Genomic DNA, 14,643 nt, shown 5'->3' with positions numbered 1-14,643 from the left:
TGCTCTTTTCTCACTAGACATGGTCACTCCAGTCCTGCCCCAGTTGAATTACTGGTGGGTAGTGGAAATTGTTCTGTACCAGCCTGCTACCGGCCCTGCAGAAAAGGCAGGGACAACCCCTTTTACAAGAAGGCAAGAGGCTGGAATTACGCCTGCCAAATTTATTACCACAAAAACAAACGGAACAAGACAAACCAAGAAACAGGAGCTTTAAGAAACATGAACTATCCAAGCGGTTGCCTTCAGCAAACCAGCCCTCCCACACATTCCCCTTATATAGAGTTCAGGGCGTGGCTTCTCTCTGCCTCCTTCCGAGGAGCCCCATTGCCTTCCTCTGTTTACTCCTAATTGACTGCCTCCTGCGTCGGGCGTCCTTGAACAGGGCCAGCTGTGGGTCATCTTCATCCACACTGTCAGGCTCACACAGCTGGGTCTCCGTGGTGACCAAGTGGGAAGGGCCTGACTGAGGGCTCTCATCAGCAAGATCTTCAACCCCCTCAGCAAGGTCTTCAACACCCCCCTCCTCCTCTGAGTCGTCCAACCCAAGTGCTGAACCCACAGGCTGACCCTGAATCACAACAAAAATGGGAGAGCCAGTTTGGGACAGTGGTTAGAAGCACCAGGCTATAAACTAATTCTAGTCAAAAGAGTTCTATAGTAGTCCCATCTTAGGCACGTCATCAGTAGGGTGATCTGGGGCCAGTCATTTTCTTCCAGTCCTAGGAAGGAGATGATGGCGAACCACTTCCGAAACACTTTTCCAAGAAAACTTCAGACACTAATCACCAGGAGTCCAAAAGTGACTTGAAGGCACAAAAAAGGGGGAGGGAGTAGAGTTCATTTCATTTATTTTTTCCTTTTCCTTACAAAGGCTGGGAAGTAAGTTGCTGGTTACTAGGTAGGTTTCCTGGTGCATAATTAGTGATCAGCACTTTGTTTTCAAATGGTCCTGGGCATTCAAAAAGCATTTTAGAGTTCTATGTAATACAGTCACATAGTTATCCTGTTGGACTAGGATAAAAAAAATGGATCAAATTCGCCATCAACCATAGCTCTCATGACAAAGTAGGATCGCTCAGACCAATCTTCCTCACCAGGGAAGTAAAATTGGAGAGGTATGTAGCTAGCTCCTATTTTAAAAGCAAGATTATGAAGAAATGCACACCACAGCAACACAAGTAGCAGCACATACTTCATGCATGCAGGTTGAAGTGTCTAGAGGCATCAAGCTTCTCTACCCATGTGTGTAAAGGTGTTGCAGTGTTTCTGCTGATGTACTAAGATGCCTTCCCTTTTATTGCCAGTAAAACAAAAATGTATTTCCATAGCTATGAGCCAACTGAGATTTAAGACATTTCAGTATTTCAGAATTTCAATATTTTAGATTTTATGAAAAGGAGTATGAAGTGTGTACTGACCTTAAGTCTGCTTAAAGGAATATGTCTGAAGAATAGGAATCAGGGCTATTCCTTGACCATTTTAATTACCATAATGGACAAAGCCAGAAGCCATAACCCAACAGATACAGGAAATCCTCGACTTACAGTAGTAATGGAGGCTGCCCATTATGATCATAGTCATAAAGGAGGGTCACTCACATATGGACTCGATTTTACAACCTTTTCTTATGGAAGTCATTAAGTGAACTCTGCAGTCATTAAGCAAATCCACTGTTTGCTATGGGGCATTTTTGCAGAAAACCAGAAGTATTTTCAGCAAAAAGTCGTAAATCAAAGTCAAGTGATCATAATGGTCATAAATGCGGGCTGGTTGCTGAGCACCTTAAATCTGGTCACATGATCACCAGGGGTGACTCTTGGAACTCCAGAAATTGATTGTAAGTATGTTGGGGGGGGGGGCAGGTACAATATGTTGTAGGTGGAAGACTATCTGTCCACCTGCTGCCATTCTTCTTTCCAATAGCACCAAATGCCACTTCCTGCCACTATAATTTTTTTTTTTATTTAAAAAGTTTTACAGTACATTTTAACTTTATCAGTCCCCCCTTCCCCCACCCCTATCTAACCCTCCCTATCCCTCTCCCCCATTCCCCCCTCCTCCCCCCCCGACTTCCCAGAGCTAAATACAGGGTATAAAAGCGAAAAACAAACATAAGCATCCATATGCTATCTACAATAAACTATTAAATCTATCACCCTCTAGCTCATATAAAATGATTACAAACAATATTAATATTACAGATATATAAAACAAAAAAGAAGAAGAAAACAGAAAAAGAGCTTTACTCAAATGCTAAATAAAATTCCTTAGTCCCAATCCTTATTCCTAATTCCAAATCATCCTTAAGTTCAAGTAAAAAAGAAATACAATCTAGCATGACTCAAAAAAGATATATAAAAAAAGAAAATATATATAAAAAATAAAGAAATTAAAAAAATTTTTTAATAATCCAATTAGGTACCCTTTATGTGTAATAATTTAAAAAAAAAGTCAACTTGTTGTTAGTTAAATGCTTGCATACCCAATCTTAAATTCAATAAATACTTTTAATCCATTACCCTAATATACGTTTCTTGCAACCTGAAAAACTTTCTTTCTCCTCTATGATGAATTTTTATTTTAAATATTAAAAAACTTTCTTTCTCCTCTATGATGAATTTTTATTTTAAATATTAAAAAACTTTCTTTCTCCTCTATGATGAATTTAACCCACTGACATTCTAAATTAGAAATTTAGTCACCAATCTTGACGCCCCAAAATTTTTGGAGCACCTCTGACATGACCCCTACGACTTCTTTGGACCGCGCCCCTTCCACAACTTCACTATAAGTACACTTTGAAGGTTCCATGACTTTCTGCTGGTCTTGCTCTTGCTTCCGTCTCGCTCGTCTTAGGGAGGCACGCGACATCCTCTGCTCTCCAGCTGCAGCTGATGAGACTGTAACTTGATCCCCTCCGACACCATTCTCCTCTGTCTGTCTATCTGCAACATCTTGAGTCTTTCCCTCACCAAATCCCTTTGCAGCTTCCAAAAGTAATAGGGGGGTCGCTTTTAAAACATTGCTGTAAAAATCACGTGCCTGGGCCACAGTAACCAGACGATGTCTTTTACCTTCGTGCATCACCATCAGTCCATCTGGAATCTCCCATCTAAACTTAATATCACATTTCTTAAGTTCTTGTGTAAGAAATGCAAAATCTTTCCTTCTTAAAATCTTTGGAGGAATCTCTTTTAAAACCAGAACTTCTTGCTCAGCAACTACCAACTTAGTATCATAAGCAGCTTGAATGACTTCATCTCTAATTACTCTCTTTGTAAAATAGACCACCACATCTCTGGGTAGCTTCCTCTGTCTTGCAATCCATGAATTTACACGAAAAATTTTATCCATACTTCCCTCAATTTCAGATGCTGGCTGGCCCAATACCACTTCCAAAGCCTCAGAGATCAGCTGCTTTAAATCTTCTTTAGGATTCTCTTTTAAGCCCCTAATTCTAATAGCATACTGCATCTGATGATACTGAACAAGGCTCAGTTCTCCGTCCATTTTGTCCTTTATATTTTCATTCTCTAATACCTTTACTTCTAATATAGAGTTCTTTTGACTAAGATCCTCCACTTTTTTCTCCAGCTCTTGCACACATTCAGCTACACTTTCAATTATAGAAAAGATGTCTACCCTCATTGCTCTAAACTTCTCATCCATCTTCTTCTCCAGTTTCTCCTCCAGCTTTTTCAACTTTTCATCCATCATATCAGACATTAATTGTGAATGCTTTTTAAGAGCATCTTGTAAATCCTTAAGCGTCAATGCCGGAGGAGATGCAGAAGGAAGCAAAGCTTGCATCGAGGTCTGCTGCACCGGGGAAAACCCCGCACTCCGAGGAGCTTTAGAAGTCTTGGCCGCCATCTTTCCCCACTTTCACTTGTTGCGCACTTTCACTTTAGGGCTATAAAATCCGTTGAGCTAGAGAGTAAAAATAAAAGTCCACATCACCATAGCCTCCTGTACCGCTCTGCCTGCATCTTGATACTCCAAAGTATTTCCTTCTGGCAGGGGTGGTTGCTAACGCCTGGCTCTGCTCCAAAAATCCCGGAGCAGAGACGCTGCGCAGCTTGGAGCAACCCAGGCTTCGGGGGGGCTCAATCCTTCAGCCGCCCAAACTCTCAGTTCAGGCGGCCCCGGAGAGCTCAACCCCTACCTGGGGCCTCACCCCCTCCTCTTCTCCCGAGGAGGGGGCTTCAAATCCATCTAAACAGCTGATCGGCGCTGTTTACGATGGATAAACACAGCTGCGGAGCGGACAGCCCGGAGGCGGCTGTCTTCGGCGCCGCGTTGCCACAGGAAGTGGCTGCCACTATAATTTCTTTCTCCCTAGATTTACCTCCATTTTCTCCACATCATATCAATCTGCCTCCTCAGTTTTTTATCATGTTCTTTAATGCTGATTGATACAAACATATATTCCCCAATATTAGAAGAATCACTGTGCTCTCACAAGTTTCGCCTTCCTAGTTACCCAACTGCTAATTCCTATAAACCATACTGGATGATAGCTTAAAGATTTTTCACCTTGATTACAAAAATGACTGTCATGTTACAATATTGTAATATCATATTACATATTTCATGTATATTGTCAACTCTATTCATTATCATATCATACTAGACTAGAATATGAAAATGTTCTTATAACTCTTAATTTGGATGACCTTCAAATCACCATGAACATTGCAATGTTATATTGTTAGCCAATATTTCAGTAATTAGACTGTTACAAAGACAACAAGCACCCAACTCAGATCTGTTTAACTAAAATCAAGTTATTGCTCCTAGACTTTTTGATGGCAGATAGCCCAAACCCTAGGGATAATGCTATGGTTTATCTTTCATTTTTAGTTTTTGTTAATCTTTTGTCAATGTATTAACTGCACACAAAGGACCTGGGTGAGGTTGGAAGAGGCACAATAACCATTGATGAGGCTGAAAGATCTGCCTGCATCTATGACAAATAGGCAGCCTTCTTAAATCTCAGAATGCCCTGGAATTCTCCTCCATGTATTCTTCGTTCCTTCTCATTCCTTCTCTTTTGAGATGCAGGAGTTCTCTTGAGATTTCTTTTTCATTTTCAATGTTTAAGTAGGCACCTAAAGAACACCCTCAGTACTATGATCTTGGAGAAATGAAGCTTGATACCTAGGGAATATTGTATATAATACACCAGCCTTGAATATGGTTTAGTGAAAGGTGTTGTTGGGGATTGTTGTTTTCAGTGTGATTTTGTTTTCTAGTTCTTGTTATGCTGAGGTCATGAAAGGTTGAGGAGAGTTCATTGACTGAGTGGACCATCATTGGATCAACCACAAGGCTACTAAACATGAGCAGAACATTGTGACCCAGCAGCTCAGCTGAAATGGCTTTGTAAGGAAAGTGACCAGAGCTAGAGAGGAGGAAAATGTCAGGTGTTCAGTGGATAAGAATTCCTAGAAAGGCAGACTTCCAATCTTGTGTTGTAGTGATGCATCCATGGGATCGTGGAGTTCCATACCTTACAGCTGATTTCGCCCTGCCTGTGGACCCTAAAATAGGTCCAACATTGCCCTGGAGAGGCGACGAATGAGGGGCACCCTGATGATTGCGGAACAATGGCGGTCAATCTGCTCGATCCAGGGGAAGCGCTCCAAAACCCGACAGGAAAAAGGCTGGCCACACCTGGTGACCAGCCCAAGCTACCGATAGCCAAAGTCCAAAGGCATTAACCAGAACAATGGTGAACAGTGTGCTTGGAACTGTGTGAGAAATTCAATCTCCTCTCTTCTATTTTGCATTTGATTCCCTGGAAAAGATCCCCAAGAACCAAAAAATCCTCCAAAAGTGAGGACTACATCCCCACCCTCCCATAGATGGAAGAGACAAATTAAATTTTTATAGGGAACAGAAATATAATGAAATGAGGTTAATAATACTACAGACTGGATAAATTTGAAAACCATGAAAACTGTTAAAATTTCACATCTGAAACAGTATTGATGAAATTATAAGAAAATATTTTTCTGCTTTAAAAGTTGGAAAATAAATAGATACTGACATCTAGAGGAGAATTAGAGTATAAAACTATAGCTGCATTGACTTGAAATTGGTAAGATGCCCAGAAATAGAGACCAACTTGTTCCTTTGAACTTCAGTGACTTCTAAATAAACAGAAAACAGCTGGAAACAAAGGAAAGAAAATATACTGAGCTATCTACTACAGAGTAAGAACTATATTTGTTTGGAAACTGTTGACCTTCTGGGATTATAAATACACTGAACTGTGATTTTCAAGCCCAAGAACTGTTTGCGGAAAAAGAAAAACCTTGACTTTTTGCTAATCTTCTAAGGGGGAAGCTACTGGAAAGCTTTCAGGTTGTTAAACATTCCGAACTGAAATCTTGGCTGGCTGATAATAGTAAGACCCCTGAATAGAAGAACTGTTACAAAATACTGCTTTCAGTGGTGCTTTGATAATTGGAAATGTATTAGATTATAAAAAGTATATATAAAGATAAGAACTACATAAGATTTGGTTGTTTGGATTTTAAGTGGCTGTTTTGACAAGGCTAATCAAGGAGACTATGGTACCAGTGAAAAATTATCTGGAGGGGGGGAGACAAAATGGATGTTGTACATCTATCTAAAAGTAACATGAAACCACATACTCCCTCCTGAAGACCTCAGCCTGGAATATCAGACATCTGCAGGAGCAATGAATCAAGACAAAGCAAACACATTTCAGGAGAAAATCTATGCAATGCTGCAACAGATTCAAATGACAATTGTTTCAAATCATGAGGAGATCAAAAACAACTTTGATGACATAAGTGAGCTTATCTCCAATTTAAACTGACAAAATACTCAAAAATGACAATAAAGAATAAACAAACAAATCAGATAATAGAACACAAACTAGAGGAAAATGATTTAAATATGGAAGCTACAAATGAAGAGAACTACAACTTAACACAAACAAAAGAAAATCACTTTACTACAACAAAGGAAATAAGAAAGATGTTTTATCTTCCAGGACTTCAAAACAAACCTGAGGACAAGAAAGAAGATCTAACAAAATGGATTAAAGAGCTATCAGGAAAATCATTAAAGTATGGGAGACAAAAAATGAGCATCCTACTTAATTTGTCTTTTCTATCCCCAACAATATCTACAAAAATACAGGAAAAACACCCTGGCAAGCTGAACATACTGAATTGGAAAGTGACCTGGTTAGAGTCAGATTTAAAAGACTTGATTCAACTTACCAGATGGAGTACTACATGATTAAATACTTGTTTGAATACAGTTAAAAGAATAAAGTTTAGATATAAAGGGGCCCTATAGTAAGAGGGATAAGATATATAAGTAGTATAATACTTTTCAAAATACCTGAAATGTAAAAATATTGGGATAGTGTATATGAATGAAAAGTTTGGATATTTAAAGGTAATTAGTTTTGAGAAAATTATGGCTGATAAGAGTGGTTTGAATTCAGTGGAGAAATTAAGCTTAAATAAAAATCTTGAAAACAGGACACACAATGACTTAATAAGATCACTTTTATAAATACAATTGAAATATAAGTTGATTTTAAAAATATATGTTGAAGTTATTGTTAGTTGTACAAATACTAGAAAAATGTTTATACTCAACCTTGTATGTATCAAAAATATTAATTAACAATATTAAAAATATTGTTTAATGCAGACAAAAGGAGAATACTGCTGGAAGAAGAGAAGAGCAAGGAAATATATCATTGACTAACATATTAATTATAGAAATTAATTATTATTGATTGTTTTTAAATATGTTAGGCATATGGTGTTAGCCTACAACGTTGGGTTGAAAATATATTAAACATAATGTTATGACTTTAAGAAGTTAATTGGCCAATGGGTGTGTAAGTGTTCTCATGGCCATAACAGGAAGCTAGGAACATAGGTTCTCTCTCTCTCTGAATTCTCTGCTCTCTACTGTTACTGTTTTTGCTCTGTTACCTGAACTGTGTATTGACCTCTGGACCAGTAAGAAGACTTTGTATTTTGGATTGCTGCTTGGACTGTTTATTTTTGACTGTGTATTTTTGTTTTTACACCACCTTAAAGTAAACTACTTTTTGCTTTTACAACGCAGTGTACTCTTGTGGTTTCTGTGTGACTCTTGCTGCTCTCAGTACCCTTCCTTGTCTGTGCAACTCTTTGGTAGCACAAGGAGACCTCTGCACAATAAATTCCTTAACATATATGAACCCAGACAGCACACTGTTTGCTAAGCACTAGGGATTGTTATTATAAACAATCAATAAAATATAATAACAATGAAAAAGAATTCCTAGAAAGGCTACTATATTATTATTTTCTTATTTTGGTAATTTGATCACTTCAAATGTACTGTGGATTAATAAGTACACGAGAAACCCAGATTCAATTCCTCATTGAAGGCTCATTGAACAACTTTGGGCCAATCAGCATCTTTCAGCCCATGGGGTTGCAATAGGAATATACACTTAGAGGGAGGAATACTATACACTCTGCCTCAAATGTCTGAAGGAAAGCTCCAAGCCATGAATCTTAGAAACAAATAACACCCCTGACTCCAGTCATGATGCAACGCAATATGAATCTGCATAGCTTCCTAAGATTTTTTTCCCCCAATCTTCATCATATTACCTTGTGTTCACTGTTTAGTCTACAATCCCATTTCCATATTACCTGACTTAATGTTTTACAAATAAATCCATTCCGATATACTTTAAAAATCTACTTATGAATGTATTTTATCTCAATCAAATCATCCATTTTTAAGCACATCTCAATATTATTTATTACATTTACATGCCACCCATCTCACCATCAAGTGACTCTGGGCCAAGAACAGCATCAAAAAATTCACAGCAATGTTAAACCCACAAAATTCAAAGCAATATTATATCTGAAAGTTCATTACTGTATGCGTATATCAGACTGCAGATAATCTTAATCTGCAGAGGTGGCAATTTTTTTATTCAAGGAAATAATGCTCATTAAACTCTTGTAGTTTGTCTCCCAAGGACCTGGAGCAGTATATTTTTGATAATAGAGAAGGAAGGAATGCATGCAGCAGAATGTGGTCCATGTTTATAGAGCACGTAGTTACTGTCTTACCTGGATATAGTAAATTCTGTTTATGGAGATAAATGTGCTGGTTGTTACGGGTGGGTAGGCTGGAAGAAAGAAAACAGAAAGCATGGAAATGAGCATGAAATCGCATGAAACATAATCAAATGATTTACTTCTGTCTGAAGTATTCCATGCTGAGATCAAAATGCAGGAAAACCACATTAGTAAATGGTGTGGCACATGCATCTTGGGGCAAAGAGAAGATTTATTTGCTCTATGCAAGTGTTTAAAAAGCCATTATAACTACCACCTCAAGGAACTGCCCTTGCATGTCAAATACATAGTTAGCCTTTGTGTTATAGGAAATGAACACCCTGCAGGAAATGAGTATCCTGCCAAAGCCACTTCTGTTAAACCCTCTCTTGGAAATCCAGGAGATTGCCTAAGCTAGTGATCACGGTACCATGACAAGACAAGCTTCTCTGGAAGATTTACCATGAAGGATGCTGGGTCATCACAAATGCAGGGCGCATAGGGAAAATTAAGCAGGCTTTAGAGGAGGACTGACATATGTTAATTACATTCTTAACTTTTTTTGACTAGACATAAACTTCCCCAGAGCCACAACCTCTCCCCACCCCGTTGTAACAAGTCAAACACCAGCTTGGATGCATAATTTTAAAACAGAGGTCACAGAATAGTTATGATAGCAAAATGAGGGATCCTGACATACAGAACAGGGATTGCATAGTCCATCTGGGCCGTGTTCATTTTGATTGAACAACCATGTCCATCCAACTTCTCCTCTCATCCCCTACTTCCTCCCACCCTTTATATATATATATATATATATATATATATATATATATGTGTGTGTGTGTGTGTGTGTGTGTGTGTGTGTGTGTGTGTGTGTGTGTATGTATGTATGTATGTATGTATGTTTAAGTATTTGTCAAGGCTTTTTGAATGGACCTTGCTAATTAACTCTTTCATTCCTGTCTTGGCCCGACTCAGGGCTTATCCACAGGACATTTGCCTTGCCTTCCAGCTAATAAAAGAGAGAAAGAACCCGTGGCTCAGGAAGTTAAAACACTGCCTGATATATAATCAGCCCAGGTTCGAATCTCAGATAAAGGGTATGACTAACTGATGAGAACATAAAGAGTTCGAAATGATCATCTTAGCCTCCCAAATTCTTTATTAGCAATTTGAATATATATATATATATGACCACGCATTGCTCCTGGAAGCACAAGGAGGAACACTCCGGCCTGATGATGACGGATGGGATTTCGTCGAAACGTCGCCACAACTTTCTGAAGATGAAAGGAACGCGGGAAGAAACCCGAGACTCTAGATCTACATATATATATATATCAACCTGGTGCTTAGTAAACAGCAGATTAATACAGTTCTTAGTATTTTAGTAACAAAGAGGTTAAATATAAACATTTTTCTAACATTTATCTAATTAGCAATAGCATCAGTATAGAACTTCTTTTCTAGTTAATCCTCTTGGCTGCATTATATGTCCTGTTTTCAACATTCCCATTTAGACCTCTTCCCCACAAAATCATTTTTATCTGTTAAGATTTTCTCAAAATTATATTCAAAGTTGAATATCTAAGCTGTTTCCCTCACAATAATCCTCCCAACAATTACATTTCTCATATCATAAAAAATACAATACTACTCAGAATAAGAAAGAAAGAAAAACACATCTCTCAAACTAAAATTCATTTATATCCCCCATTTTTTTCATTTGATTCCATTTGATATTTATTAAGTAATCCATGTTATATTTTAACCATATTCAAACAAATAATCTTTAAAAATTGTATCTGATAAGACAGTTACATTTCTCATATCATTATATATATATATACATATATATATACATATATATATATATATATATATATATATATATATATATATATATATATATATATATATATCTTTTAACTCTATTCCATTCAATAACTGATTGAGCAGACCATATTGTATTTTAGCCATATTCAAACAAATGCTTAATCTTTAAAAGTTGCTTCTAATCCCTTGGATATGATTTTAGTCTTTTTCTTTCACCAAGCAGCTTGGTGAAGTCCATCTATTCCACTTAGTTAAAAAGTCTTGCCATTTTCTTGTGGATGTTGTTAAGAATGGGAGAGACAAATCAGGTAAGATTTGGTTTCCTTTATTATTATTTTTTGTCTCTCAATTCGTAGATTTTTTTAGTATCTCTGTAATTTATTTTATCAGACTTTTCTTCTTATCTTCGGCTTTGTTTTGTGATTCTGGGATATGGACTATCTCTTCCAGTTCTGGTGCTTCAGTCACGTCTTGTGTGTTTTCCTCCATCTGCATCAAATTACAATCCCTTCCATTGGTAGATTCTTTCATTTTCTGAAAATTCTTATGTTGTGAGGTTAACGTAAAGATATGTTCATTTATGTCATCAAAGTTGTTTTAAATTTCATTGTGGTTTAGATCCATTGTTGTTTGAAAAAGAAAAGGATAGACTAGAAGAAAGGGGTAAGGGCACAGGAAGCTATGTGTCTCTGGATAAACATTATCAAAGAGTGTTGTTTTTTTCTAGCTGGAAAAAAAATCCCTATATAAGGAGGTTCATAGATAGTCTAAACTCTTGGTTCTATTGTTCCCAGGCTATAGAGACTCCTTGTCCTAAAGGTCAAATATCTAGAGCTATCAGTTCTCCATTTTATTAAAAGGCTTTTCCCATTTGGGTCTCTGTTACAACAGGCAGGTTTCCATGGGCCGAGGTTACAAATCAAATTATTGTATTTTATTAATCTAGACTTTTACACAATGTTTGGGCCTCCCTAACTAACCATGCTGTTGCTCTCATCTCACTTCCTGTTTCTTCCAGCTGCTACAGATTATACTTCTACATTGTATAAATCACTTCTGGGACCATTTCTTCAAGGAACACACAATAAAGTCAACAGTATGAGTAGAAGAGTAATGGAGTAATTTATTACCATTTGTAATACAGAAAAAAATGTACAAAGCAGTGTTCTGCAGTGTTCCATTGATATCTTGAAAACAGAGGTTAGGTAATGATATACTTTAATGTATGTGGCATGGAATATATAGAATATGCATACTTTCCCTCCTTTCCTTAGAGGTATAACTATGAGGATTATCACAATGAATTTGTTCTCTTCAGTACAGTATTTTCCATTAGATCTTCTGTCATATAATTCCTAATTGCCCAGTGTCACAGTAAAGGTAAAGGTAGAGGTTCCCCCGCACATGCGTGCTAGTCGTTTCCAACTCTAGGGGCCAGTGCTCATCTCCGTTTCAAAGCTGAAGAGTCAGCGATTGTCCGAGGACGTCTCCGTGTTCATGTGGCCAGCATGACTAGATGCCAAAGGCGCATGGAACACTGCTACCTTCCCACCATAGTGGTCCCTATTTTTCTACTTGCATTTTTACGTGCTTTCGAACTGCTAGGTTGGCAGAAGCTAGGATGAGTAACAGGCGCTCACTCTGTTACGCGGCATTCGGGATTCGACCCGCCAAACTGCCGACCTTCTGATCGACAAGCTCAGCATCCTAACCCACTGAGCCACCATGTCACAGTACAACTGTAGTAATTTGCACAATGAAAGGGATGAGAGAAAAACATGCTACATGAAGCATATACTCTGGGAACTATTAGGGAGGGGCTGTCTTCATCCTCTTTCTCTCACACAAACTATCTGAATGAGATGTCTCTTACTCCTCTGAAAGGCATCCCTCTCTCCTGGGGATCCAGACCATCACAACATAGCAGAGTCTAGACACTTTGGTCTCCACAGCCAACTTTTTTTTTTCTTACATGAAAATTTATATATAGGCTAAGCAAGTATAGCTCTGGTTATTATTTGGATGGGATACCTCCTTGAAACCAATAGGGTTGAAAGCTAGATGAGAGGTTGAGAGACAACACGTCCTTAAGAGAAGAACAGAAGAACAGAGTTGGAAGGGATCTTGGAGGTCTTTTCGTCCAACCCCCTACTTAAGCAGGTGACCTTATACCAGGGGTAGGCAACCTTAGCTCTTTTATGACTCGTAGACTTCAACTCCCAGAATTCCTGAGTTCTGGGAGTTGAAGTCCACGGGTCATAAAAGAGCCAAGGTTACCTACCCCTGCCTTATACCATTTCAGATAAGTGGCTGTCCAGTCTCTTCTTAAAGCCTCCAGTAATGGAGCTCCCACAAATTCTGAAGGCAAGCCATTCCACTGGTTAATTGTTCTTACTGTTAGGAGTTTCTCCTTAGTTCTAGGTTGCTTCTCTCCTTGATTAGTTTCCACCCATTGTTTCTTGTCTTGCCTTCTGGTGCTTTGGAAAATAGTTTGACCCCCTCTTCTTTGTGGCAGCCCCTCAAATATTGGAACGCTGCTATCATGTCACCCCTAGACTGGATACACCCAATATACCCAATTCCTGCCCAATTCCAAATACCCAATTCATAGCCAATTCCACACCCAAGACTTGAAGAAGGCAATGGCAAAGCTTCTACCATAATGCAGCAAAGAAGCCTGGAAGAATGCAGTCACCAGGAATCAAACAATCTACTGATGTTTTTATTTAAGTTATGTTTATTTCACAATGAAGAGCACTGAACATTTGGGCTGGGATGCACTGAAAATTATCTGACTTCCCATTCTGCCTGCCCACAGATCAATAAGGCAGCAATAATCTCAAATTTCAAAAAAATGTATGTCTTAACAGCAAATAACAATCTTAAAAATTACTATGATTAAAAAAGAACCTTGTATGAATTGCCATTTCATAATTTAAAAAATAAAGAAATTATTAAATGAAAAAGAGGTGGCTGTGTGGTTTCATTCCATTCCACCAGGCAAAAATAACTGTTACTTTAAGAGTTTTGATGGTAATGACAAAGAAAGAGAGATAGATTAAGATTAAATCTTCCAGCTGCTGAGACATCCTTTTAGCGATTACAGAATCATAGTCCTGGTATGAAGGAAAAAAGTAGAATTTAATAGTATGGCATTTGAACTATACTATTTATTTATTTATTTATTATTTAAATTTATATACCGTTCTATTCCCGTAGGACTCAGGGTGGTTTACAGGGAAAATTAAAATACATAGCATACAAAGTTAAAATCAGATTAAAACTATAATTAAATTACTATCCATTTTTATTATAGACTTTTCATAATTTCTGAAACAATTTCTTCTCAAAAATATATTTATATGCAAAACAGACATGTATTACACCGAGGATGTATCAAATGATTTTTCAAAACAATATACTCCAAATTTAGTCTGGTAGTTTAAAAAAACAACATTTTGTTATTGGATTTATAGGACATTTCTTTATTTCTGAACCAACTGCTTCACTTTATTGCCTATATTGTTGCTGTCTACCATATCTGTTTTTATCCTGTCTCCTGAAATCTTGCCTTAAGAAATTTGGACAAAAATGTGGTTTAAGAATATTTAAACTCCTCTAAGGGAAATTCATGATTTCCCAAAGAATACCAAAGCTGTCTTCAGGCTCATAGCATATG

General features: G+C 37.7%; 1 protein-coding gene across 1 annotated transcript in view; it reads right to left on the bottom strand.

Annotated features, from left to right (window-relative positions):
• Window positions 1-14,643, bottom strand: part of LYPD6B (LY6/PLAUR domain containing 6B) — a 99,235-nt gene that overhangs the window by 50,481 nt on the left and 34,111 nt on the right. The window contains exon 2 of the mRNA XM_083350487.1: window positions 9,138-9,196. The gene's annotated coding sequence lies outside the window, so the exon portion shown is untranslated. The remainder of the gene's footprint in view (window positions 1-9,137; window positions 9,197-14,643) is intronic.

Source organism: Vipera ursinii (assembly GCF_947247035.1).
Source record: "Vipera ursinii genome assembly, chromosome: 1".
Taxonomy (NCBI): Eukaryota; Metazoa; Chordata; class Lepidosauria; order Squamata; family Viperidae; genus Vipera; species Vipera ursinii.
Note: the sequence above shows the minus strand (reverse complement) of the source record. Positions and strands in the feature narration are given on the sequence as shown.